Below are 26,590 nucleotides of genomic sequence, written 5' to 3' on the forward strand. Positions count from 1 at the left end.
CCGGACTCTGATTCCCCACTTCTGATTCCCGGCCTCTTATTCCCGGCATCTGATTCCGGCCTCTGATTCCCGGCCTCTGATTCCCTGCTTCTGATTCTGATTCCCTGCCTTTGATTCCCCATCTCTGATTCCGCACATCTCATTCCCTGCCTCTGATTCCCCATCTCTGATTCCCCATATCTGATTCCCCGCCTCTGTTTCCCAATATCTAAGTCCCCGCCTCTGATTCCCCAACTCTGATTCCCCACCTCTGATTCCCCAGCTCTGATTCCCCGCCTCTGATTCCCCGCATCTGATTCCCTGCATCTGATTCCAAGCCTCTGATTCCCTGCCTCTGATTCCCAACCTCTGATTCCCCACCTCTGATTCCCCATATCTGATTCCCAGCCTCTGTTTCCCCGCCTCTGATTCCCCGCCTCTGTTTCCCCATATCTGATTCCCGGCCTCTGATTCCCCGCCTCTGATTCCCCGCCTCTGATTCCCTGCCTCTGATTCCGCATCTCCGATTCCGCACATCTGATTCCCTGCCTCTGATTCCCCATCTCTGATTACCCACCTCTGATTCCCTGCCTCTGATTCCCAACCTCTGATTCCCCACCTCTGATTCCCCGTGTTTGATTCCCCGCCTCTGTTTCCCCGCCTCTGATTCCCCGCCTCTGATTCCACAACTCTAATTCCCCGCCTCTGATTCCCCATATCTGATTCCCCGCCTCTGTTTCCCCGCCTCTGATTCCCCGCCCCTGTTTCCCCATATCTGATTCCCTGCCTCTGATTCCCCAACTTTGATTCCCAGCCTCTGATTCCCCAGCTCTGATTCCCCGCCTCTGATTCCCCGTGTTTGATTCCCTGCCTCTGATTCCCGGCCTCTGATTCCCCATCTCTGATTCACCGCCTTTGATTCGCCACCTCTGATTCCCCATATCTGATTCCCTGCCTCTGTTTCCCCGCCTCTGATTCCCCGCCTCTGATTCCCCATATCTCATTCCCCGCCTCTGAATCCCCATCTCTGATTCCCGGACTCTGATTCCCCACCTCTGATTCCCGGCCTCTTATTCCCGGCATCTGATTCCGGCCTCTGATTCCCGGCCTATGATTCCCTGCTTCTGATTCTGATTCCCTGCCTTTGATTCCCCATCTCTGATTCCGCACATCTGATTCCCGGCCTCTGATTCCCCGCCTCTGATTCCCCGCATCTGATTCCCTGCATCTGATTCCAAGCCTCTGATTCCCTGCCTCTGATTCCCAACCTCTGATTCCCCACCTCTGATTCCCCATATCTGATTCCCAGCCTCTGTTTCCCCGCCTCTGATTCCCTGCCTCTGTTTCCCCATATCTGATTCCCGGCCTCTGATTCCCCGCCTCTGATTCCCCGCCTCTGATTCCCTGCCTCTGATTCCCCATCTCCGATTCCGCACATCTGATTCCCTGCCTCTGATTCCCCGCCTCTGATTCCCTGCCTCTGATTCCCTGCCTCTGATTCCCAACCTCTGATTCCCCACCTCTTATTCCCCGTGTTTGATTCCCCGCCTCTGTTTCCCCGCCTCTGATTCCCCGCCTCTGATTCCCCAACTCTAATTCCCCGCCTCTGATTCCCCATATCTGATTCCCCGCCTCTGTTTCCCCGCCTCTGATTCCCCGCCCCTGTTTCCCCATATCTGATTCCCTGCCTCTGATTCCCCAACTTTGATTCCCAGCCTCTGATTCCCCAGCTCTGATACCACGCCTCTGATTCCCCGTGTTTGATTCCCTGCCTCTGATTCCCCGCCTCTGATTCCCCATCTCTGATCCACCGCCTTTGATTCGCCACCTCTGATTCCCCATATCTGATTCCCCACCTCTGTTTCCCCGCCTCTGATTCCCCGCCTCTGCTTCTCCATATCTCATTCCCCGCCTCTGAATCCCCATCACTGATTCCCGGACTCTGATTCCCCACCTCTGATTCCCGGCCTCTTATTCCCAGCATCTGATTCCAGGCCTCTGATTCCCGGCCTCTGACGCCCCGCTTCTGATTCTAATTCCCTGCCACTGATTCCCCATCTCTGATTCCGCACACCTGATTACCTGCCTCTGATTCCCCACCTCTGATTCCCCATATCTGATTCCCTGCCTCTGTTTCCACGCCTCTGATTCCCCGCCTCTGTTTCCCCATATCTAATTCCCCACCTCTGATGCCCCAACTCTGATTCCCCGCCTCTGATTCCCCAGCTCTGATTCCCCGCCTCTGATTCCCCGCATCCGATTCCCCATATCTGATTCCCCACCTCTGTTTCCCCGCCCCTGATTCCCCGCCTCTGTTTCCCCATATCTGATTCCCCGCCTCTGCTTCCCAACTATGATTCCCCGCCTCTGATTCCCCAGCTCTGATTCCCTGCCTCTGATTCCCCGCGTTCTATTCCCTGCCTCTGCTTCCCCGCCTGTGATTTCCCCATCTCTGATTCACCACCTCTGATTCCACACCACTGATTCCCCATATCTAATTCCCCGCCTCTGTTTGCCCGCCTCTGATTCCCCGCCTCTGTTTCCCCATAGCTGATTCCCCGCCTCTGAATCCCCAACTCTGATTCGCTGCCTCTGATTCCCCAGCTTCATTCCCCGCCTTTGATTCCCCCCGTCTGAGTCCCAGCCTCTGAATCCCCGTGTCTGATAACCTGCCTCTGATTCCCCGCCTCTGATTCCCCATCTCAGATTCACCGCCTCTGATTCCCCACCTCTGATTCCCCATCTCTGATTCCGCACATCCGATTCCCTGCCTCTGATTCCCCGACTCTGATTCCCCACCTCTGATACCCCAGCTCTGATTCCTCGCCTCTGATTCCCCAACTCTGATTCCCCGCCTCTGATTCCCCAGCTCTGATTCCCCACCTCTGATTCCCCGTGTTTGATCCCCTGCCTCTGATTCCCCGCCTCTGATTCCCCATCTCTGATTCACCGTCTTTGATTCGCCACCTCTGATTCCCCATATCTGATTCCTCGCCACTGTTTCCCCGCCTCTGATTCCCCGCCTCTGATTCCCCATATCTCATTCCCCGCCTCTGATTCGCCAGCTATGATTCCCCGCCTCTGATTCCCCGCGTCTGATTCCCTGCCTCTGATTCTCCGCCTCTGATTCCACATCTCTGATTCACCACCTCTGATTCCCCGCGTCTGATTCCCCGCCTCTGATTCCCCATCTCTGATTCCCCATCTCTGATTCCCCAATTCTGATTCCCCGCCTCTGATTCCCCAGCTCTGATTCCTCGCCTCTGATTCCCTTCCTCTGATTCCCAACCTCTGATTCCCCACCTCTGATTTCCCATATTGATTCCCTGCATCTGATTCCCCGCCTCTGAATCCCCAACTCTGATTCCCCGCCTCTGATTCCCCAGCTCTGATTCCCCGCCTCTGATTTTCCGTGTTTGATTCCCTGCCTCTGATTGCCGGCCTCTGATTCCCCATCTCTGATTCACCGCCTTTGATTCGCCACCTCTGATTCCCCATATCTGATTCCCCGCCTCTGTTTCCCCGCCTCTGATTCCCCGCCTCTGATTCCCCATATCTCATTCCCCGCCTCTGAATCCCCATCTCTGATTCCCGGACTCTGATTCCCCACCTCTGATTCCCGGCCTCTTATTCCCCGCCTCTGATTCCCCGCATCTGATTCCATGCATCTGATTCCCAGCCTCTGATTCCCAGCCTCTGATTCCCAACCTCTGATTCCCCACCTCTGATTCCCCATATCTGATTCCCCGCCTCTGTTTCCCCGCCTCTGATTCCCCGCCTCTGTTTCCCCATATCTGATCCCCGCCTCTATTTGCCCGCATCTGATTCCCCGCCTCTGTTTCCCCATATCTGATTCCCCGCCTCTGAATCCCCAACTCTGATTCCCTGCCTCTAATTTCCCAGCTCTGATTCCCCGCCTCTGATTCCCCGCGTCTGATTACCGGCCTCTGATTCCCCGCCTCTGATTCCCCATCTCTGATTCACAACCACTGATTCCCCACCTCTGATACCCCATATCTGATTCCCCGCCTCTGTTTCCCCGCCTCTGATTCCCCACCTCTGATTCCCAATATCTGATTCCCTCGCCTATGATTCCCCACCTCTGATTCCCCGCCTCTGATACGCCAGCTATGATTCCCCGCCTCTGATTCCCCGCGTCTGATTCCCCGCCTCTGATTCCCCATCTCTGATTCCCCATCTCTGATTCCCCAATTCTGATTCCCCGCCTCTGATTCCCCGTGTTTGATTCCCTGCCTCTGATTCCCGGCCTCTGATTCCCCATCTCTGATTCACCGCCTTTGATTCGCCACCTCTGATTCCCCATATCTGATTCCCCGCCTCTGTTTCACTGCCTCTGATTCCCCGCCACTGATTCCCCATATCTCATTCCCCGCCTCTGAATCCCCATCTCTGATTCCCGGACTCTGATTCCCCACCTCTGATTCCCGGCCTCTTATTCCCGGCATCTGATTCCGGCCTCTGATTCCCGGCCTCTGATTCCCTGCTTCTGATTCTGATTCCCTGCCTTTGATTCCCCATCTCTGATTCCGCACATCTGATTCCCTGCCTTTGATTCCCCATCTCTGATTCCCCATATCTGATTCCCCGCCTCTGTTTCCCCGCCTCTGATTCCCCGCCTCTGTTTCCCAATATCTAAGTCCCCGCCTCTGATTCCCCAACTCTGATTCCCCACCTCTGATTCCCCAGCTCTGATTCCCCGCCTCTGATTCCCCGCATCTGATTCCCTGCATCTGATTCCAAGCCTCTGATTCCCTGCCTCTGATTCCCAACCTCTGATTCCCCACCTCTGATTCCCCATATCTGATTCCCAGCCTCTGTTTCCCCGCCTCTGATTCCCCGCCTCTGTTTCCCCATATCTGATTCCCGGCCTCTGATTCCCCACCTCTGATTCCCCGCCTCTGATTCCCTGCCTCTGATTCCCCATCTCCGATTCCGCACATCTGATTCCCTGCCTCTGATTCCCCGTCTCTGATTACCCGCCTCTGATTCCCTGCCTCTGATTCCCAACCTCTGATTCCCCACCTCTGATTCCCCGTGTTTGATTCCCCGCCTCTGTTTCCCCGCCTCTGATTCCCCGCCTCTGATTCCACAACTCTAATTCCCCGCCTCTGATTCCCCATATCTGATTCCCCGCCTCTGTTTCCCCGCCTCTGATTCCCTGCCCCTGTTTCCCCATATCTGATTCCCTGCCTCTGATTCCCCAACTTTGATTCCCAGCCTCTGATTCCCCAGCTCTGATTCCCCGCCTCTGATTCCCCGTGTTTGATTCCCTGCCTCTGATTCCCGGCCTCTGATTCCCCATCTCTGATTCACCGCCTTTGATTCGCCACCTCTGATTCCCCATATCTGATTCCCCGCCTCTGTTTCCCCGCCTCTGATTCCCCGCCTCTGATTCCCCATATCTCATTCCCCGCCTCTGAATCCCCATCTCTGATTCCCGGACTCTGATTCCCCACCTCTGATTCCCGGCCTCTTATTCCCGGCATCTGATTCCGGACTCTGATTCCCGGCCTCTGATTCCCTGCTTCTGATTCTGATTCCCTTCCTTTGATTCCCCATCTCTGATTCCGCACATCTGATTCCCTGCCTCTGATTCCCCATCTCTGATTCCCCATATCTGATTCCCCGCCTCTGTTTCCCCACCTCTGATTCCCTGCCTCTGTTTCCCAATATCTAAGTCCCCGCCTCTGATTCCCCAACTCTGATTCCCCACCTCTGATTCCCCAGCTCTGATTCCCCGCCTCTGATTCCCCGCATCTGATTCCCTGCATCTGATTCCAAGCCTCTGATTCCCTGCCTCTGATTCCCAACCTCTGATTCCCCACCTCTGATTCCCCATATCTGATTCCCAGCCTCTGTTTCCCCGCCTCTGATTCCCTGCCTCTGTTTCCCCATATCTGATTCCCGGCCTCTGATTCCCCGCCTCTGATTCCCCGCCTCTGATTCCCTGCCTCTGATTCCCCATCTCCGATTCCGCACATCTGATTCCCTGCCTCTGATTCCCAACCTCTGATTCCCCATATCTGATTCCCCGCCTCTGTTTCCCCGTCTCTGATTCCCCGCCTCTGATTCCCCATATCTCATTCCCTGCCTCTAAATCCCCATCTCTGATTCCCGGACTCTGATTCCCCACCTCTGATTCCCCCGTCTGATTCCCAGCCTCTGAAACCCCGTGTCTGATTTCTTGCCTCTGATTCCCCGCCTCTGATTCCCCATCTCTGATTCACAGCCTCTGATTCCCCACCACTGATTCCCCATCTCTGATTCCGCACATCTGATTCCCTGCCTCTGATTCCCCAACTCTGATCCCCGCCTCTGATTCCCCAGCTCTGATTCCCCGCCTCTGATTCCCCAACTCTGATTCCCCGCCTCTGATTCCCCAGCTCTGATTCCCCGCCTCTGATTCCCCGTGTTTGATTCCCTGCCTCTGATTCCCCGCCTCTGATTCCCCATCTCTGATTCACCGCCTTTGATTCGCCACCTCTGATTCCCCATATCTGATTCCTCGCCTCTGTTTCCCCGCCTCTGATTCCCCGCCTCTGATTCCCCATATCTCATTCCCCGCCTCTGATTACCCATCTCTGATTCCCGGACTCTGATTCCCCACCTCTGATTCCCGGCCTCTTATTCCTGGCATCTGATTCCGGCCTCTGATTCCCGGCCTCTGATTCCCTGCTTCTGATTCCCCATCTCTGATTCTGCAAATCTAATTCCCTGCCTCTGATTCCCCACCTCTGATTCCCCATATCTGATTCCCCGCCTCTGTTTCCCCGCCTCTGATTCCCCGCCTCTGTTTCCCCATATCTAAGTCCCCGCCTCTGATTCCCCAACTCTGATTCCCCACCTCTGATTCCCCAGCTCTGATTCCCCGCCTCTGATTCCCCGCATCTGATTCCATGCATCTGATTCCCAGCCTCTGATTCCCAGCCTCTGATTCCCAACCTCTGATTCCCACCTCTGATTCCCCATATCTGATTCCCCGCCTCTGTTTCCCCGCCTCTGATTCCCCGCCTCTGTTTCCCCATATCTGATCCCCGCCTCTATTTGCCCGCATCTGATTCCCCGCCTCTGTTTCCCCATATCTGATTCCCCGCCTCTGAATCCCCAACTCTGATTCCCTGCCTCTAATTTCCCAGCTCTGATTCCCCGCCTCTGATTCCCCGCGTCTGATTACCGGCCTCTGATTCCCCGCCTCTGATTCCCCATCTCTGATTCACAACCTCTGATTCCCCACCTCTGATACCCCATATCTGATTCCCCGCCTCTGTTTCCCCGCCTCTGATTCCCCACCTCTGATTCCCAATATCTGATTCCCTCGCCTATGATTCCCCACCTCTGATTCCCCGCCTCTGATACGCCAGCTATGATTCCCCGCCTCTGATTCCCCGCGTCTGATTCCCCGCCTCTGATTCCCCGCCTCTGATTCCCCGTGTTTGATTCCCTGCCTCTGATTCCCGGCCTCTGATTCCCCATCTCTGATTCACCGCCTTTGATTCGCCACCTCTGATTCCCCATATCTGATTCCCCGCCTCTGTTTCCCCGCCTCTGATTCCCCGCCTCTGATTCCCCATATCTCATTCCCCGCCTCTGAATCCCCATCTCTGATTCCCGGACTCTGATTCCCCACCTCTGATTCCCGGCCTCTTATTCCCGGCATCTGATTCCGGCCTCTGATTCCCGGCCTCTGATTCCCTGCTTCTGATTCTGATTCCCTTCCTTTGATTCCCCATCTCTGATTCCGCACATCTGATTCCCTGCCTCTGATTCCCCATCTCTGATTCCCCATATCTGATTCCCCGCCTCTGTTTCCCCGCCTCTGATTCCCTGCCTCTGTTTCCCAATATCTAAGTCCCCGCCTCTGATTCCCCAACTCTGATTCCCCACCTCTGATTCCCCAGCTCTGATTCCCCGCCTCTGATTCCCCGCATCTGATTCCCTGCATCTGATTCCAAGCCTCTGATTCCCTGCCTCTGATTCCCAACCTCTGATTCCCCACCTCTGATTCCCCATATCTGATTCCCAGCCTCTGTTTCCCCGCCTCTGATTCCCTGCCTCTGTTTCCCCATATCTGATTCCCGGCCTCTGATTCCCCGCCTCTGATTCCCCGCCTCTGATTCCCTGCCTCTGATTCCCCATCTCCGATTCCGCACATCTGATTCCCTGCCTCTGATTCCCAACCTCTGATTCCCCATATCTGATTCCCCGCCTCTGTTTCCCCGCCTCTGATTCCCCGCCTCTGATTCCCCATATCTCATTCCCCGCCTCTAAATCCCCATCTCTGATTCCCGGACTCTGATTCCCCACCTCTGATTCCCCCGTCTGATTCCCAGCCTCTGAAACCCCGTGTCTGATTTCTTGCCTCTGATTCCCCGCCTCTGATTCCCCATCTCTGATTCACAGCCTCTGATTCCCCACCACTGATTCCCCATCTCTGATTCCGCACATCTGATTCCCTGCCTCTGATTCCCCAACTCTGATCCCCGCCTCTGATTCCCCAGCTCTGATTCCCCGCCTCTGATTCCCCAACTCTGATTCCCCGCCTCTGATTCCCCAGCTCTGATTCCCCGCCTCTGATTCCCCGTGTTTGATTCCCTGCCTCTGATTCCCCGCCTCTGATTCCCCATCTCTGATTCACCGCCTTTGATTCGCCACCTCTGATTCCCCATATCTGATTCCTCGCCTCTGTTTCCCCGCCTCTGATTCCCCGCCTCTGATTCCCCATATCTCATTCCCCGCCTCTGATTACCCATCTCTGATTCCCGGACTCTGATTCCCCACCTCTGATTCCCGGCCTCTTATTCCCGGCATCTGATTCCGGCCTCTGATTCCCGGCCTCTGATTCCCTGCTTCTGATTCCCCATCTCTGATTCTGCAAATCTAATTCCCTGCCTCTGATTCCCCACCTCTGATTCCCCATATCTGATTCCCCGCCTCTGTTTCCCCGCCTCTGATTCCCCGCCTCTGTTTCCCCATATCTAAGTCCCCGCCTCTGATTCCCCAACTCTGATTCCCCACCTCTGATTCCCCAGCTCTGATTCCCCGCCTCTGATTCCCCGCATCTGATTCCATGCATCTGATTCCCAGCCTCTGATTCCCAGCCTCTGATTCCCAACCTCTGATTCCCCACCTCTGATTCCCCATATCTGATTCCCCGCCTCTGTTTCCCCGCCTCTGATTCCCCGCCTCTGTTTCCCCATATCTGATCCCCGCCTCTATTTGCCCGCATCTGATTCCCCGCCTCTGTTTCCCCATATCTGATTCCCCGCCTCTGAATCCCCAACTCTGATTCCCTGCCTCTAATTTCCCAGCTCTGATTCCCCGCCTCTGATTCCCCGCGTCTGATTACCGGCCTCTGATTCCCCGCCTCTGATTCCCCATCTCTGATTCACAACCTCTGATTCCCCACCTCTGATACCCCATATCTGATTCCCCGCCTCTGTTTCCCCGCCTCTGATTCCCCACCTCTGATTCCCAATATCTGATTCCCTCGCCTATGATTCCCCACCTCTGATTCCCCGCCTCTGATACGCCAGCTATGATTCCCCGCCTCTGATTCCCCGCGTCTGATTCCCCGCCTCTGATTCCCCATCTCTGATTCCCCATCTCTGATTCCCCAATTCTGATTCCCCGCCTCTGATTCCCCGTGTTTGATTCCCTGCCTCTGATTCCCGGCCTCTGATTCCCCATCTCTGATTCACTGCCTTTGATTCGCCACCTCTGATTCCCCATATCTGATTCCCCGCCTCTGTTTCACTGCCTCTGATTCCCCGCCTCTGATTCCCCATATCTCATTCCCCGCCTCTGAATCCCCATCTCTGATTCCCGGACTCTGATTCCCCACCTCTGATTCCCGGCCTCTTATTCCCGGCATCTGATTCCGGCCTCTGATTCCCGGCCTCTGATTCCCTGCTTCTGATTCTGATTCCCTGCCTTTGATTCCCCATCTCTGATTCCGCACATCTCATTCCCTGCCTCTGATTCCCCATCTCTGATTCCCCATATCTGATTCCCCGCCTCTGTTTCCCCGCCTCTGATTCCCCGCCTCTGTTTCCCAATATCTAAGTCCCCGCCTCTGATTCCCCAACTCTGATTCCCCACCTCTGATTCCCCAGCTCTGATTCCCCGCCTCTGATTCCCCGCATCTGATTCCCTGCATCTGATTCCAAGCCTCTGATTCCCTGCCTCTGATTCAAAACCTCTGATTCCCCACCTCTGATTCCCCATATCTGATTCCCAGCCTCTGTTTCCCCGCCTCTGATTCCCCGCCTCTGTTTCCCCATATCTGATTCCCGGCCTCTGATTCCCCGCCTCTGATTCCCCGCCTCTGATTCCCTGCCTCTGATTCCCCATCTCCGATTCCGCACATCTGATTCCCTGCCTCTGATTCCCCGTCTCTGATTACCCGCCTCTGATTCCCTGCCTCTGATTCCCAACCTCTGATTCCCCACCTCTGATTCCCCGTGTTTGATTCCCCGCCTCTGTTTCCCCGCCTCTGATTCCCCGCCTCTGATTCCACAACTCTAATTCCCCGCCTCTGATTCCCCATATCTGATTCCCCGCCTCTGTTTCCCCGCCTCTGATTCCCCGCCCCTGTTTCCCCATATCTGATTCCCTGCCTCTGATTCCCCAACTTTGATTCCCAGCCTCTGATTCCCCAGCTCTGATTCCCCGCCTCTGATTCCCCGTGTTTGATTCCCTGCCTCTGATTCCCGGCCTCTGATTCCCCATCTCTGATTCACCGCCTTTGATTCGCCACCTCTGATTCCCCATATCTGATTCCCCGCCTCTGTTTCCCCGCCTCTGATTCCCCGCCTCTGATTCCCCATATCTCATTCCCCGCCTCTGAATCCCCATCTCTGATTCCCGGACTCTGATTCCCCACCTCTGATTCCCGGCCTCTTATTCCCGGCATCTGATTCCGGCCTCTGATTCCCGGCCTCTGATTCCCTGCTTCTGATTCTGATTCCCTGCCTTTGATTCCCCATCTCTGATTCCGCACATCTGATTCCCTGCCTCTGATTCCCCATCTCTGATTCCCCATATCTGATTCCCCGCCTCTGTTTCCCCGCCTCTGATTCCCTGCCTATGTTTCCCAATATCTAAGTCCCCGCCTCTGATTCCCCAACTCTGATTCCCCACCTCTGATTCCCCAGCTCTGATTCCCCGCCTCTGATTCCCCGCATCTGATTCCCTGCATCTGATTCCAAGCCTCTGATTCCCTGCCTCTGATTCCCAACCTCTGATTCCCCACCTCTGATTCCCCATATCTGATTCCCAGCCTCTGTTTCCCCGCCTCTGATTCCCTGCCTCTGTTTCCCCATATCTGATTCCCGGCCTCTGATTCCCCGCCTCTGATTCCCCGCCTCTGATTCCCTGCCTCTGATTCCCCATCTCCGATTCCGCACATCTGATTCCCTGCCTCTGATTCCCCGCCTCTGATTCCCCGCCTCTGATTCCCTGCCTCTGATTCCCAACCTCTGATTCCCCACCTCTTATTCCCCGTGTTTGATTCCCCGCCTCTGTTTCCCCGCCTCTGATTCCCCGCCTCTGATTCCCCAACTCTAATTCCCCGCCTCTGATTCCCCATATCTGATTCCCCGCCTCTGTTTCCCCGCCTCTGATTCCCCGCCCCTGTTTCCCCATATCTGATTCCCTGCCTCTGATTCCCCAACTTTGATTCCCAGCCTCTGATTCCCCAGCTCTGATACCACGCCTCTGATTCCCCGTGTTTGATTCCCTGCCTCTGATTCCCCGCCTCTGATTCCCCATCTCTGATTCACCGCCTTTGATTCGCCACCTCTGATTCCCCATATCTGATTCCCCACCTCTGTTTCCTCGCCTCTGATTCCCCGCCTCTGCTTCTCCATATCTCATTCCCCGCCTCTGAATCCCCATCACTGATTCCCGGACTCTGATTCCCCACCTCTGATTCCCGGCCTCTTATTCCCAGCATCTGATTCCAGGCCTCTGATTCCCGGCCTCTGACTCCCCGCTTCTGATTCTAATTCCCTGCCTCTGATTCCCCATCTCTGATTCCGCACATCTGATTACCTGCCTCTGATTCCCCACCTCTGATTCCCCATATCTGATTCCCTGCCTCTGTTTCCACGCCTCTGATTCCCCGCCTCTGTTTCCCCATATCTAATTCCCCACCTCTGATGCCCCAACTCTGATTCCCCGCCTCTGATTCCCCAGCTCTGATTCCCCGCCTCTGATTCCCCGCATCCGATTCCCCATATCTGATTCCCCGCCTCTGTTTCCCCGCCCCTGATTCCCCGCCTCTGTTTCCCCATATCTGATTCCCCGCCTCTGCTTCCCAACTATGATTCCCCGCCTCTGATTCCCCAGCTCTGATTCCCTGCCTCTGATTCCCCGCGTTCTATTCCCTGCCTCTGCTTCCCCGCCTGTGATTCCCCATCTCTGATTCACCACCTCTGATTCCCCACCACTGATTCCCCATATCTAATTCCCCGCCTCTGTTTGCCCGCCTCTGATTCCCCGCCTCTGTTTCCCCATAGCTGATTCCCCGCCTCTGAATCCCCAACTCTGATTCGCTGCCTCTGATTCCCCAGCTTCATTCCCCGCCTTTGATTCCCCCCGTCTGAGTCCCAGCCTCTGAATCCCCGTGTCTGATAACCTGCCTCTGATTCCCCGCCTCTGATTCCCCATCTCAGATTCACCGCCTCTGATTCCCCACCTCTGATTCCCCATCTCTGATTCCGCACATCCGATTCCCTGTCTCTGATTCCCCGACTCTGATTCCCCACCTCTGATACCCCAGCTCTGATTCCTCGCCTCTGATTCCCCAACTCTGATTCCCCGCCTCTGATTCCCCAGCTCTGATTCCCCACCTCTGATTCCCCGTGTTTGATCCCCTGCCTCTGATTCCCCGCCTCTGATTCCCCATCTCTGATTCACCGTCTTTGATTCGCCACCTCTGATTCCCCATATCTGATTCCTCGCCACTGTTTCCCCGCCTCTGATTCCCCGCCTCTGATTCCCCATATCTCATTCCCCGCCTCTGATTCGCCAGCTATGATTCCCCGCCTCTGATTCCCCGCGTCTGATTCCCTGCCTCTGATTCTCCGCCTCTGATTCCACATCTCTGATTCACCACCTCTGATTCCCCGCGTCTGATTCCCCGCCTCTGATTCCCCATCTCTGATTCCCCATCTCTGATTCCCCAATTCTGATTCCCCGCCTCTGATTCCCCAGCTCTGATTCCTCGCCTCTGATTCCCTTCCTCTGATTCCCAACCTCTGATTCCCCACCTCTGATTTCCCATATTGATTCCCTGCATCTGATTCCCCGCCTCTGAATCCCCAACTCTGATTCCCCGCCTCTGATTCCCCAGCTCTGATTCCCCGCCTCTGATTTTCCGTGTTTGATTCCCTGCCTCTGATTCCCGGCCTCTGATTCCCCATCTCTGATTCACCGCCTTTGATTCGCCACCTCTGATTCCCCATATCTGATTCCCCGCCTCTGTTTCCCCGCCTCTGATTCCCCGCCTCTGATTCCCCATATCTCATTCCCCGCCTCTGAATCCCCATCTCTGATTCCCGGACTCTGATTCCCCACCTCTGATTCCCGGCCTCTTATTCCCCGCCTCTGATTCCCCGCATCTGATTCCATGCATCTGATTCCCAGCCTCTGATTCCCAGCCTCTGATTCCCAACCTCTGATTCCCCACCTCTGATTCCCCATATCTGATTCCCCGCCTCTGTTTCCCCGCCTCTGATTCCCCGCCTCTGTTTCCCCATATCTAATCCCCGCCTCTATTTGCCCGCATCTGATTCCCCGCCTCTGTTTCCCCATATCTGATTCCCCGCCTCTGAATCCCCAACTCTGATTCCCTGCCTCTAATTTCCCAGCTCTGATTCCCCGCCTCTGATTCCCCGCATCTGATTACCGGCCTCTGATTCCCCGCCTCTGATTCCCCATCTCTGATTCACAACCTCTGATTCCCCACCTCTGATACCCCATATCTGATTCCCCGCCTCTGTTTCCCCGCCTCTGATTCCCCACCTCTGATTCCCAATATCTGATTCCCTCGCCTATGATTCCCCACCTCTGATTCCCCGCCTCTGATACGCCAGCTATGATTCCCCGCCTCTGATTCCCCGCGTCTGATTCCCCGCCTCTGATTCCCCATCTCTGATTCCCCATCTCTGATTCCCCAATTCTGATTCCCCGCCTCTGATTCCCCGTGTTTGATTCCCTGCCTCTGATTCCCGGCCTCTGATTCCCCATCTCTGATTCACCGCCTTTGATTCGCCACCTCTGATTCCCCATATCTGATTCCCCGCCTCTGTTTCACTGCCTCTGATTCCCCGCCTCTGATTCCCCATATCTCATTCCCCGCCTCTGAATCCCCATCTCTGATTCCCGGACTCTGATTCCCCACCTCTGATTCCCGGCCTCTTATTCCCGGCATCTGATTCCGGCCTCTGATTCCCGGCCTCTGATTCCCTGCTTCTGATTCTGATTCCCTGCCTTTGATTCCCCATCTCTGATTCTGCACATCTCATTCCCTGCCTCTGATTCCCCATCTCTGATTCCCCATATCTGATTCCCCGCCTCTGTTTCCCCGCCTCTGATTCCCCGCCTCTGTTTCCCAATATCTAAGTCCCCGCCTCTGATTCCCCAACTCTGATTCCCCACCTCTGATTCCCCAGCTCTGATTCCCCGACTCTGATTCCCTGCATCTGATTCCCTGCATCTGATTCCAAGCCTCTGATTCCCTGCCTCTGATTCCCAACCTCTGATTCCCCACCTCTGATTCCCCATATCTGATTCCCAGCCTCTGTTTCCCCGCCTCTGATTCCCCGCCTCTGTTTCCCCATATCTGATTCCCGGCCTCTGATTCCCCGCCTCTGATTCCCCGCCTCTGTTTCCCCGCCTCTGATTCCCCGCCTCTGATTCCCCATATCTCATTCCCCGCCTCTGAATCCCCATCTCTGATTCCCGGACTCTGATTCCCCACCTCTGATTCCCGGCCTCTTATTCCCGGCATCTGATTCCGGCCTCTGATTCCCGGCCTCTGATTCCCTGCTTCTGATTCTGATTCCCTGCCTTTGATTCCCCATCTCTGATTCCGCACATCTGATTCCCTGCCTCTGATTCCCCATCTCTGATTCCCCATATCTGATTCCCCGCCTCTGTTTCCCCGCCTCTGATTCCCTGCCTATGTTTCCCAATATCTAAGTCCCCGCCTCTGATTCCCCAACTCTGATTCCCCACCTCTGATTCCCCAGCTCTGATTCCCCGCCTCTGATTCCCCGCATCTGATTCCCTGCATCTGATTCCAAGCCTCTGATTCCCTGCCTCTGATTCCCAACCTCTGATTCCCCACCTCTGATTCCCCATATCTGATTCCCAGCCTCTGTTTCCCCGCCTCTGATTCCCTGCCTCTGTTTCCCCATATCTGATTCCCGGCCTCTGATTCCCCGCCTCTGATTCCCCGCCTCTGATTCCCTGCCTCTGATTCCCCATCTCCGATTCCGCACATCTGATTCCCTGCCTCTGATTCCCCGCCTCTGATTCCCCGCCTCTGATTCCCTGCCTCTGATTCCCAACCTCTGATTCCCCACCTCTTATTCCCCGTGTTTGATTCCCCGCCTCTGTTTCCCCGCCTCTGATTCCCCGCCTCTGATTCCCCAACTCTAATTCCCCGCCTCTGATTCCCCATATCTGATTCCCCGCCTCTGTTTCCCCGCCTCTGATTCCCCGCCCCTGTTTCCCCATATCTGATTCCCTGCCTCTGATTCCCCAACTTTGATTCCCAGCCTCTGATTCCCCAGCTCTGATACCACGCCTCTGATTCCCCGTGTTTGATTCCCTGCCTCTGATTCCCCGCCTCTGATTCCCCATCTCTGATTCACCGCCTTTGATTCGCCACCTCTGATTCCCCATATCTGATTCCCCACCTCTGTTTCCCCGCCTCTGATTCCCCGCCTCTGCTTCTCCATATCTCATTCCCCGCCTCTGAATCCCCATCACTGATTCCCGGACTCTGATTCCCCACCTCTGATTCCCGGCCTCTTATTCCCAGCATCTGATTCCAGGCCTCTGATTCCCGGCCTCTGACTCCCCGCTTCTGATTCTAATTCCCTGCCTCTGATTCCCCATCTCTGATTCCGCACATCTGATTACCTGCCTCTGATTCCCCACCTCTGATTCCCCATATCTGATTCCCTGCCTCTGTTTCCACGCCTCTGATTCCCCGCCTCTGTTTCCCCATATCTAATTCCCCACCTCTGATGCCCCAACTCTGATTCCCCGCCTCTGATTCCCCAGCTCTGATTCCCCGCCTCTGATTCCCCGCATCCGATTCCCCATATCTGATTCCCCGCCTCTGTTTCCCCGCCCCTGATTCCCCGCCTCTGTTTCCCCATATCTGATTCCCCGCCTCTGCTTCCCAACTATGATTCCCCGCCTCTGATTCCCCAGCTCTGATTCCCTGCCTCTGATTCCCCGCGTTCTATTCCCTGCCTCTGCTTCCCCGCCTGTGATTCCCCATCTCTGATTCACCACCTCTGATTCCCCACCACTGATTCCCCATATCTAATTCCCCGCCTCTGTTTGCCCGCCTCTGATTCCCCGCCTCTGTTTCCCCATAGCTGATTCCCCGCCTCTGAATCCCCAACTCTGATTCGCTGCCTCTGATTCCCCAGCTTCATTCCCCGCCTTTGATTCCCCCCGTCTGAGTCCCAGCCTCTGAATCCCCGTGTCTGATAACCTGCCTCTGATTCCCCGCCTCTGATTCCCCATCTCAGATTCACCGCCTCTGATTCCCCACCTCTGATTCCCCATCTCTGATTCCGCACATCCGATTCCCTGCCTCTGATTCCCCGACTCTGATTCCCCACCTCTGATACCCCATCTCTGATTCCTCGCCTCTGATTCCCCAACTCTGATTCCCCGCCTCTGATTCCCCAGCTCTGATTCCCCACCTCTGATTCCCCGTGTTTGATCCCCTGCCTCTGATTCCCCGCCTCTGATTCCCCATCTCTGATTCACCGTCTTTGATTCGCCACCTCTGATTCCCCATATCTGATTCCTCGCCACTGTTTCCCCGCCTCTGATTCCCCGCCTCTGATTCCCCATATCTCATTCCCCGCCTCTGATTCACCAGCTATGATTCCCCGCCTCTGATTCCCCGCGTCTGATTCCCTGCCTCTGATTCTCCGCCTCTGATTCCACATCTCTGATTCACCACCTCTGATTCCCCGCGTCTGATTCCCCGCCTCTGATTCCCCATCTCTGATTCCCCATCTCTGATTCCCCAATTCTGATTCCCCGCCTCTGATTCCCCAGCTCTGATTCCTCGCCTCTGATTCCCTTCCTCTGATTCCCAACCTCTGATTCCCCACCTCTGATTTCCCATATTGATTCCCTGCATCTGATTCCCCGCCTCTGAATCCCCAACTCTGATTCCCCGCCTCTGATTCCCCAGCTCTGATTCCCCGCCTCTGATTTTCCGTGTTTGATTCCCTGCCTCTGATTCCCGGCCTCTGATTCCACATCTCTGATTCACCGCCTTTGATTCGCCACCTCTGATTCCCCATATCTGATTCCCCGCCTCTGTTTCCCTGCCTCTGATTCCCCGCCTCTGATTCCCCATATCTCATTCCCCGCCTCTGAATCCCCATCTCTGATTCCCGGACTCTGATTCCCCACCTCTGATTCCCGGCCTCTTATTCCCCGCCTCTGATTCCCCGCATCTGATTCCATGCATCTGATTCCCAGCCTCTGATTCCCAGCCTCTGATTCCCAACCTCTGATTCCCCACCTCTGATTCCCCATATCTGATTCCCCGCCTCTGTTTCCCCGCCTCTGATTCCCCGCCTCTGTTTCCCCATATCTAATCCCCGCCTCTATTTGCCCGCATCTGATTCCCCGCCTCTGTTTCCCCATATCTGATTCCCCGCCTCTGAATCCCCAACTCTGATTCCCTGCCTCTAATTTCCCAGCTCTGATTCCCCGCCTCTGATTCCCCGCGTCTGATTACCGGCCTCTGATTCCCCGCCTCTGATTCCCCATCTCTGATTCACAACCTCTGATTCCCCACCTCTGATACCCCATATCTGATTCCCCGCCTCTGTTTCCCCGCCTCTGATTCCCCACCTCTGATTCCCAATATCTGATTCCCTCGCCTATGATTCCCCACCTCTGATTCCCCGCCTCTGATACGCCAGCTATGATTCCCCGCCTCTGATTCCCCGCGTCTGATTCCCCGCCTCTGATTCCCCATCTCTGATTCCCCATCTCTGATTCCCCAATTCTGATTCCCCGCCTCTGATTCCCCGTGTTTGATTCCCTGCCTCTGATTCCCGGCCTCTGATTCCCCATCTCTGATTCACCGCCTTTGATTCGCCACCTCTGATTCCCCATATCTGATTCCCCGCCTCTGTTTCACTGCCTCTGATTCCCCGCCTCTGATTCCCCATATTTCATTCCCCGCCTCTGAATCCCCATCTCTGATTCCCGGACTCTGATTCCCCACCTCTGATTCCCGGCCTCTTATTCCCGGCATCTGATTCCGGCCTCTGATTCCCGGCCTCTGATTCCCTGCTTCTGATTCTGATTCCCTGCCTTTGATTCCCCATCTCTGATTCCGCACATCTCATTCCCTGCCTCTGATTCCCCATCTCTGATTCCCCATATCTGATTCCCCGCCTCTGTTTCCCCGCCTCTGATTCCCCGCCTCTGTTTCCCAATATCTAAGTCCCCGCCTCTGATTCCCCAACTCTGATTCCCCACCTCTGATTCCCCAGCTCTGATTCCCCGCCTCTGATTCCCCGCATCTGATTCCCTGCATCTGATTCCAAGCCTCTGATTCCCTGCCTCTGATTCCCAACCTCTGATTCCCCACCTCTGATTCCCCATATCTGATTCCCAGCCTCTGTTTCCCCGCCTCTGATTCCCCGCCTCTGTTTCCCCATATCTGATTCCCGGCCTCTGATTCCCCGCCTCTGATTCCCCGCCTCTGATTCCCTGCCTCTGATTCCCCATCTCCGATTCCGCACATCTGATTCCCTGCCTCTGATTCCCCGTCTCTGATTACCCGCCTCTGATTCCCTGCCTCTGATTCCCAACCTCTGATTCCCCACCTCTGATTCCCCGTGTTTGATTCCCCGCCTCTGTTTCCCCGCCTCTGATTCCCCGCCTCTGATTCCACAACTCTAATTCCCCGCCTCTGATTCCCCATATCTGATTCCCCGCCTCTGTTTCCCCGCCTCTGATTCCCCGCCCCTGTTTCCCCATATCTGATTCCCTGCCTCTGATTCCCCAACTTTGATTCCCAGCCTCTGATTCCCCAGCTCTGATTCCCCGCCTCTGATTCCCCGTGTTTGATTCCCTGCCTCTGATTCCCGGCCTCTGATTCCCCATCTCTGATTCACCGCCTTTGATTCGCCACCTCTGATTCCCCATATCTGATTCCCCGCCTCTGTTTCCCCGCCTCTGATTCCCCGCCTCTGATTCCCCATATCTCATTCCCCGCCTCTGAATCCCCATCTCTGATTCCCGGACTCTGATTCCCCACCTCTGATTCCCGGCCTCTTATTCCCGGCATCTGATTCCGGCCTCTGATTCCCGGCCTCTGATTCCCTGCTTCTGATTCTGATTCCCTGCCTTTGATTCCCCATCTCTGATTCCGCACATCTGATTCCCTGCCTCTGATTCCCCATCTCTGATTCCCCATATCTGATTCCCCGCCTCTGTTTCCCCGCCTCTGATTCCCTGCCTCTGTTTCCCAATATCTAAGTCCCCGCCTCTGATTCCCCAACTCTGATTCCCCACCTCTGAATCCCCAGCTCTGATTCCCCGCCTCTGATTCCCCGCATCTGATTCCCTGCATCTGATTCCAAGCCTCTGATTCCCTGCCTCTGATTCCCAACCTCTGATTCCCCACCTCTGATTCCCCATATCTGATTCCCAGCCTCTGTTTCCCCGCCTCTGATTCCCTGCCTCTGTTTCCCCATATCTGATTCCCGGCCTCTGATTCCCCGCCTCTGATTCCCCGCCTCTGATTCCCTGCCTCTGATTCCCCATCTCCGATTCCGCACATCTGATTCCCTGCCTCTGATTCCCAACCTCTGATTCCCCATATCTGATTCCCCGCCTCTGTTTCCCCGCCTCTGATTCCCCGCCTCTGATTCCCCATATCTCATTCCCCGCCTCTGAATCCCCATCTCTGATTCCCGGACTCTGATTCCCCACCTCTGATTCCCGGCCTCTTATTCCCCGCCTCTGATTCCCCGCATCTGATTCCATGCATCTGATTCCCTGCCTCTGATTCCCGGCCTCTGATTCCCCATCTCTGAATCACCGCCTTTGATTCGCCACCTCTGATTCCCCATATCTGATTCCCCGCCTCTGTTTCCCCGCCTCTGATTCCCCGCCTCTGATTCCCCATATCTCATTCCCCGCCTCTGAATCCCCATCTCTGATTCCCGGACTCTGATTCCCCACCTCTGATTCCCGGCCTCTTATTCCCCGCCTCTGATTCCCCGCATCTGATTCCCGGCCTCTGATTCCCTGCTTCTGATTCTGATTCCCTGCCTCTGATTCCCCACCTCTGATTCCCCATATCTGATTCCCCGCCTCTGTTTCCCCGCCTCTGATTCCCCGCCTCTGTTTCCCCATATCTAATCCCCGCCTCTATTTGCCCGCATCTGATTCCCCACCTCTGTTTCCCCATATCTGATTCCCGGCCTCTGATTCCCCGCCTCTGATTCCCCGCCTCTGATTCCCTGCCTCTGATTCCCCATCCCCGATTCCGCACATCTGATTCCCTGCCTCTGATTCCCCGCCTCTGATTCCCCGCCTCTGATTCCCTGCCTCTGATTCCCAACCTCTGATTCCCCACCTCTGATTCCCCATATCTGATTCCCCGCCTCTGTTTCCCCGCCTCTGATTCCCCTCCTCTGATTCCCCAACTCTAATTCCCCGCCTCTGATTCCCCAGCTCTGATTCCCCGTGTTTGATTCCCCGCCTCTGATTCCCTGCCTCTGATTCCCAACCTCTGATTCCACACCTCTGATTCCCCATATCTGATTCCCCGCCTCTGTTTCCCCGCCTCTGATTCCCTGACCCTGTTTCCCCATATCTGATTCCCTGCCTCTGATTCCCCAACTCTGATTCCCCGCCTCTGATTCCCCAGCTCTGATTCCCCGCCTCTGATTTCCCGTGTTTGATTCCCTGCCTCTGATTCCCCGCCTCTGATTCCCCATCTCTGATTCATCGCCTTTGATTCGCCACCTCTGATTCCACATATCTGATTCCCCACCTCTGTTTCCCCGCCTCTGATTGCCAGCCTCTGATTCTCCATATCTCATTCCCCGCCTCTGATTCCCCACCTCTGATTCCCGGCCTCTTATTCCCAGCATCTGATTCCCGGCCTCTGATTCCCCGCTTCTGATTCTGATTCCCTGCCTCTGATTCCCCATCTCTGATTCCGCACATCTGATTCCCTGCCTCTGATTCCCCACCTCTGATTCCCCATATCTGATTTCCCGCCTCTGTTTCCCCGCCTCTGATTCCCCGCCTCTGTTTCCCCATATCTAATTCCCAAACTCTGATGCCCCAATTCTGATTCCCTGCCTCTGATTCCCCGCGTTCTATTCCCTGCCTCTGATTCCCCGCCTGTGATTCCCCATCTCTGATTCACCACCTCTGATTCCCCACCTCTGATTCCCCATATCTAATTCCCCGCCTCTGTTTGCCCGCCTCTGATTCCCCTCCTCTGTTTCCCCATATCTGATTCCCCATCTCTGATTCATCGCCTTTGATTCGCCACCTCTGATTCCCCATATCTGATTCCTCGCCTCTGTTTCCCCGCCTCTGATTCCCCGCCTCTGATTCCCCATATCTCATTCCCCGCCTCTGATTCCCCATCTCTGATTCCCGGACTCTGATTCCCCACCTCTGATTCCCGGCCTCTTATTCCCGGCATCTGATTCCGGCCTCTGATTCCCGACCTCTGATTCCCTGCTTCTGATTCCCCATATCTGATTCCGCAAATCTAATTCCCTGCCTCTGATTCCCCACCTCTGATTCCCCATATCTGATTCCCCACCTCTGTTTCCCGGCTTCTGATTCCCCGCTTCTGATTCTGATTCCCTGCCTCTGATTCCCCATCTCTGATTCCGCACATCTGATTCCTTGCCTCTGATTCCCCACCTCTGATTCCCCATATCTGATTTCCCGCCTCTGTTTCCCCGCCTCTGATTCCCCGCCTCTGTTTCCCCATATCTAATTCCCAACCTCTGATGCCCCAACTCTGATTCCCTGCCTCTGATTCCCCGCGTTCTATTCCCTGCCTCTGATTCCCCGCCTGTGATTCCCCATCTCTGATTCACCACCTCTGATTCCCCACCTCTGATTCCCCATATCTAATTCCCCGCCTCTGTTTGCCCGACTCTGATTCCCCGCCTCTGTTTCCCCATATCTGATTCCCCGCCTCTGAATCCCAAACTCTGATTCCCTGCCTCTGATTCCCCAGCTCTGATTCCCCGGCTTTGATTCCCCCGTCTGATTCCCAGCCACTGAAACCCCGTGTCTGATTTCTTGCCTCTGATTCCCCGCCTCTGATTCCCCATCTCTGATTCACAGCCTCTGATTCCCCACCTCTGATTCCCCATCTCTGATTCCGCACATCTGATTCTTGCCTCTGATTCCTCATCTCTGATTCACCGCCTTTGATTCGCCACCTCTGATTCCCCATATCTGATTCCCCGCCTCTGTTTCCCCGCCTCTGATTCCCCGCCTCTGATTCCCCATATCTCATTCCCCGCCTCTGAATCCCCATCTCTGATTCCCGGACTCTGATTCCCCACCTCTGATTCCCGGCCTCTTATTCCCGGCATCTGATTCCGGCCTCTGATTCCCGGCCTCTGATTCCCTGCTTCTGATTCTGATTCCCTGCCTCTGATTCCCCATCTCTGATTCCGCACATCTGATTCCCTGCCTCTGATTCCCCATCTCTGATTCCCCATATCTGATTCCCCGCCTCTGTTTCCCCGCCTCTGATTCCCTGCCTCTGTTTCCCTATATCTAAGTCCCCGCCTCTGATTCCCCAACTCTGATTCCCCACCTCTGATTCCCCAGCTCTGATTCCCCGCCTCTGATTCCCCGCATCTGATTCCCTGCATCTGATTCCAAGCCTCTGATTCCCTGCCTCTGATTCCCAACCTCTGATTCCCCACCTCTGATTCCCCATATCTGATTCCCAGCCTCTGTTTCCCCGCCTCTGATTCCCTGCCTCTGTTTCCCCATATCTGATTCCCGGCCTCTGATTCCCCGCCTCTGATTCCCCGCCTCTGATTCCCTGCCTCTGATTCCCCATCTCCGATTCCGCACATCTGATTCCCCGCCTCTGATTCCCCGGCTCTGATTCCCCGCCTCTGATTCCCTGCCTCTGATTCCCAACCTCTGATTCCCCACCTCTGATTCCCCGTGTTCGATTCCCCGCCTCTGATTCCCCGCCTCTGATTCCCCATATCTGATTCCCCGCCTCTGTTTCCCCGCCTCTGATTCACCGCCCCTGTTTCCCCATATCTGATTCCCTGCCTCTGATTCCCCAACTTTGATTCCCAGCCTCTGATTCCCCAGCTCTGATACCACGCCTCTGATTCCCCGTGTTTGATTCCCTGCCTCTGATTCCCCGCCTCTGATTCCCCATCTCTGATTCACCGCCTTTGATTCGCCACCTCTGATTCCCCATATCTGATTCCCCACCTCTGTTTCCCCGCCTCTGATTCCCCGCCTCTGATTCTCCATATCCCATCCCCGCCTCTTATTCCCAGCATCTGATTCCAGGCCTCTGATTCCCGGCCTCTGACTCCCCGCTTCTGATTCTGATTCCCTGCCTCTGATTCCCCATCTCTGATTCCGCACATCTGATTACCTGCCTCTGATTCCCCACCTCTGATTCCCCATATCTGATTCCCCGCCTCTGTTTCCACGCCTCTGATTCCCCGCCTCTGTTTCCCCATATCTAATTCCCCACCTCTGATGCCCCAACTCTGATTCCCCGCCTCTGATTCCCCAGCTCTGATTCCCCGCCTCTGATTCCCCGCATCCGATTCCCCGCATCCGATTCCCCATATCTGATTCCCCGCCTCTGTTTACCCGCCCCTGATTCCCCGCCTCTGTTTCCCCATATCTGATTCCCCGCCTCTGATTCCCAACTATGATTCCCCGCCTCTGATTGCCCAGCTCTGATTCCCTGCCTCTGATTCCCCGCGTTCTATTCCCTGCCTCTGATTCCCCGCCTGTGATTCCACATCTCTGATTCACCACCTCTGATTCCCCACCACTGATTCCCCATATCTAATTCCCCGCCTCTGTTTGCCCGCCTCTGATTCCCCGCCTCTGTTTCCCCATATCTGATTCCCCGCCTCTGAATCCCCAACTCTGATTCGCTGCCTCTGATTCCCCAGCTTCATTCCCCGCCTTTGATTCCCCCCGTCTGATTCCCAGCCTCTGAATCCCCGTGTCTGATAACCTGCCTCTGATTCCCCACCTCTGATTCCCAAGCTCTGATTCCCCGCCTCTGATTCCCCAACTCTGATTCCCCGCCTCTGATTCCCCAGCTCTGATTCCCCGCCTCTGATTCCCCGTGTTTGATTCCCTGCCTCTGATTCCCCGCCTCTGATTCCCCATCTCTGATTCACCGCCTTTGATTCGCCACCTCTGATTCCCCATATCTGATTCCTCGCCTCTGTTTCCCCGCCTCTGATTCCCCGCCTCTGATTCCCCAGCTCTGATTCCCCGCCTCTGATTTTCCGTGTTTTATTCCCTGCCTCTGCTTCCCGGCCTCTGATTCCCCATCTCTGATTCACCGCCTTTGATTCGCCACCTCTGATTCCCCATATCTGATTCCCCGCCTCTGTTTCCCCGCCTCTGATTCCCCGCCTCTGATTCCCCATATCTCATTCCCCGCCTCTGAATCCCCATCTCTGATTCCCGGACTCTGATTCCCCACCTCTGATTCCCGGCCTCTTATTCCCGGCATCTGATTCCGGCCTCTGATTCCCGGCCTCTGATTCCCTGCTTCTGATTCTGATTCCCTGCCTCTGATTCCCCATCTCTGATTCCGCACATCTGATTCCCTGCCTCTGATTCCCCGCCTCTGATTCCCCGCCTCTGTTTCCCAATATCTAAGTCCCCGCCTCTGATTCCCCAACTCTGATTCCCCACCTCTGATTCCCCAGCTCTGATTCCCCGCCTCTGATTCCCCGCATCTGATTCCCTGCATCTGATTCCAAGCCTCTGATCCCCTGCCTCTGATTCCCAACCTCTGATTCCCCACCTCTGATTCCGCACGTCTGATTCCCTGCCTCTGATTCCCCGACTCTGATCCCCACCTCTGATTCCCCAGCTCTGATTCCCCGCCTCTGATTCCCCGTGTTTGATTCCCTGCCTCTGATTCTCCGCCTCTGATTCCCCATCTCTGATTCATCGCCTTTGATTCCCGGCCTCTTATTCCCGGCATCTGATTCCGGCCTCTGATTCCCGACCTCTGATTCCCTGCTTCTGATTCCCCATCTCTGATTCCGCAAATCTAATTCCCTGCCTCTGATTCCCCACCTCTGATTCCCCATATCTGATTCCCCACCTCTGTTTCCCGGCCTCTGATTCCCCGCTTCTGATTCTGATTCCCTGCCTCTGATTCCCCATCTCTGATTCCGCACATCTGATTCCCTGCCTCTGATTCCCCACCTCTGATTCCCCATATCTGATTTCCCGCCTCTGTTTCCCCGCCTCTGATTCCCCGCCTCTGTTTCCCCATATCTAATTCCCAACCTCTGATGCCCCAACTCTGATTCCCTGCCTCTGATTCCCCGCGTTCTATTCCCTGCCTCTGATTCCCCGCCTGTGATTCCCCATCTCTGATTCACCACCTCTGATTCCCCACCTCTGATTCCCCATATCTAATTCCCCGCCTCTGTTTGCCCGACTCTGATTCCCCGCCTCTGTTTCCCCATATCTGATTCCCCGCCTCTGAATCCCCAACTCTGATTCCCTGCCTCTGATTCCCCAGCTCTGATTCCCCGCCTTCGATTCCCCCGTCTGATTCCCAGCCTCTGAAACCCCGTGTCTGATTTATTGCCTCTGATTCACCACCTCTGATTCCCCATCTCTGATTCCGCACATCTGATTCCCTGCCTCTGATTCCCCATCTCTGATTCACCGCCTTTGATTCGCCACCTCTGATTCCCCATATCTGATTCCCCGCCTCTGTTTCCCCGCCTCTGATTCCCCGCCTCTGATTCCCCATATCTCATTCCCCGCCTCTGAATCCCCATCTCTGATTCCCGGTCTCTGATTCCCCACCTCTGATTCCCGGCCTCTTATTCCCGGCATCTGATTCCGGCCACTGATTCCCGGCCTCTGATTCCCTGCTTCTGATTCTGATTCCCTGCCTCTGATTCCCCATCTCTGATTCCCGGACTCTGATTCCCCAACTCTGATTCCCGGCCTCTTATTCCCGGCATCTGATTCCGGCCTCTGATTCCCGGCCTCTGATTCCCTGCTTCTGATTCTGATTCCCTGCCTCTGATTCCCCATCTCTGATTCCGAA

Source organism: Narcine bancroftii, unplaced genomic scaffold (assembly GCF_036971445.1).
Source record: "Narcine bancroftii isolate sNarBan1 unplaced genomic scaffold, sNarBan1.hap1 Scaffold_159, whole genome shotgun sequence".
Taxonomy (NCBI): domain Eukaryota; kingdom Metazoa; phylum Chordata; class Chondrichthyes; order Torpediniformes; family Narcinidae; genus Narcine; species Narcine bancroftii.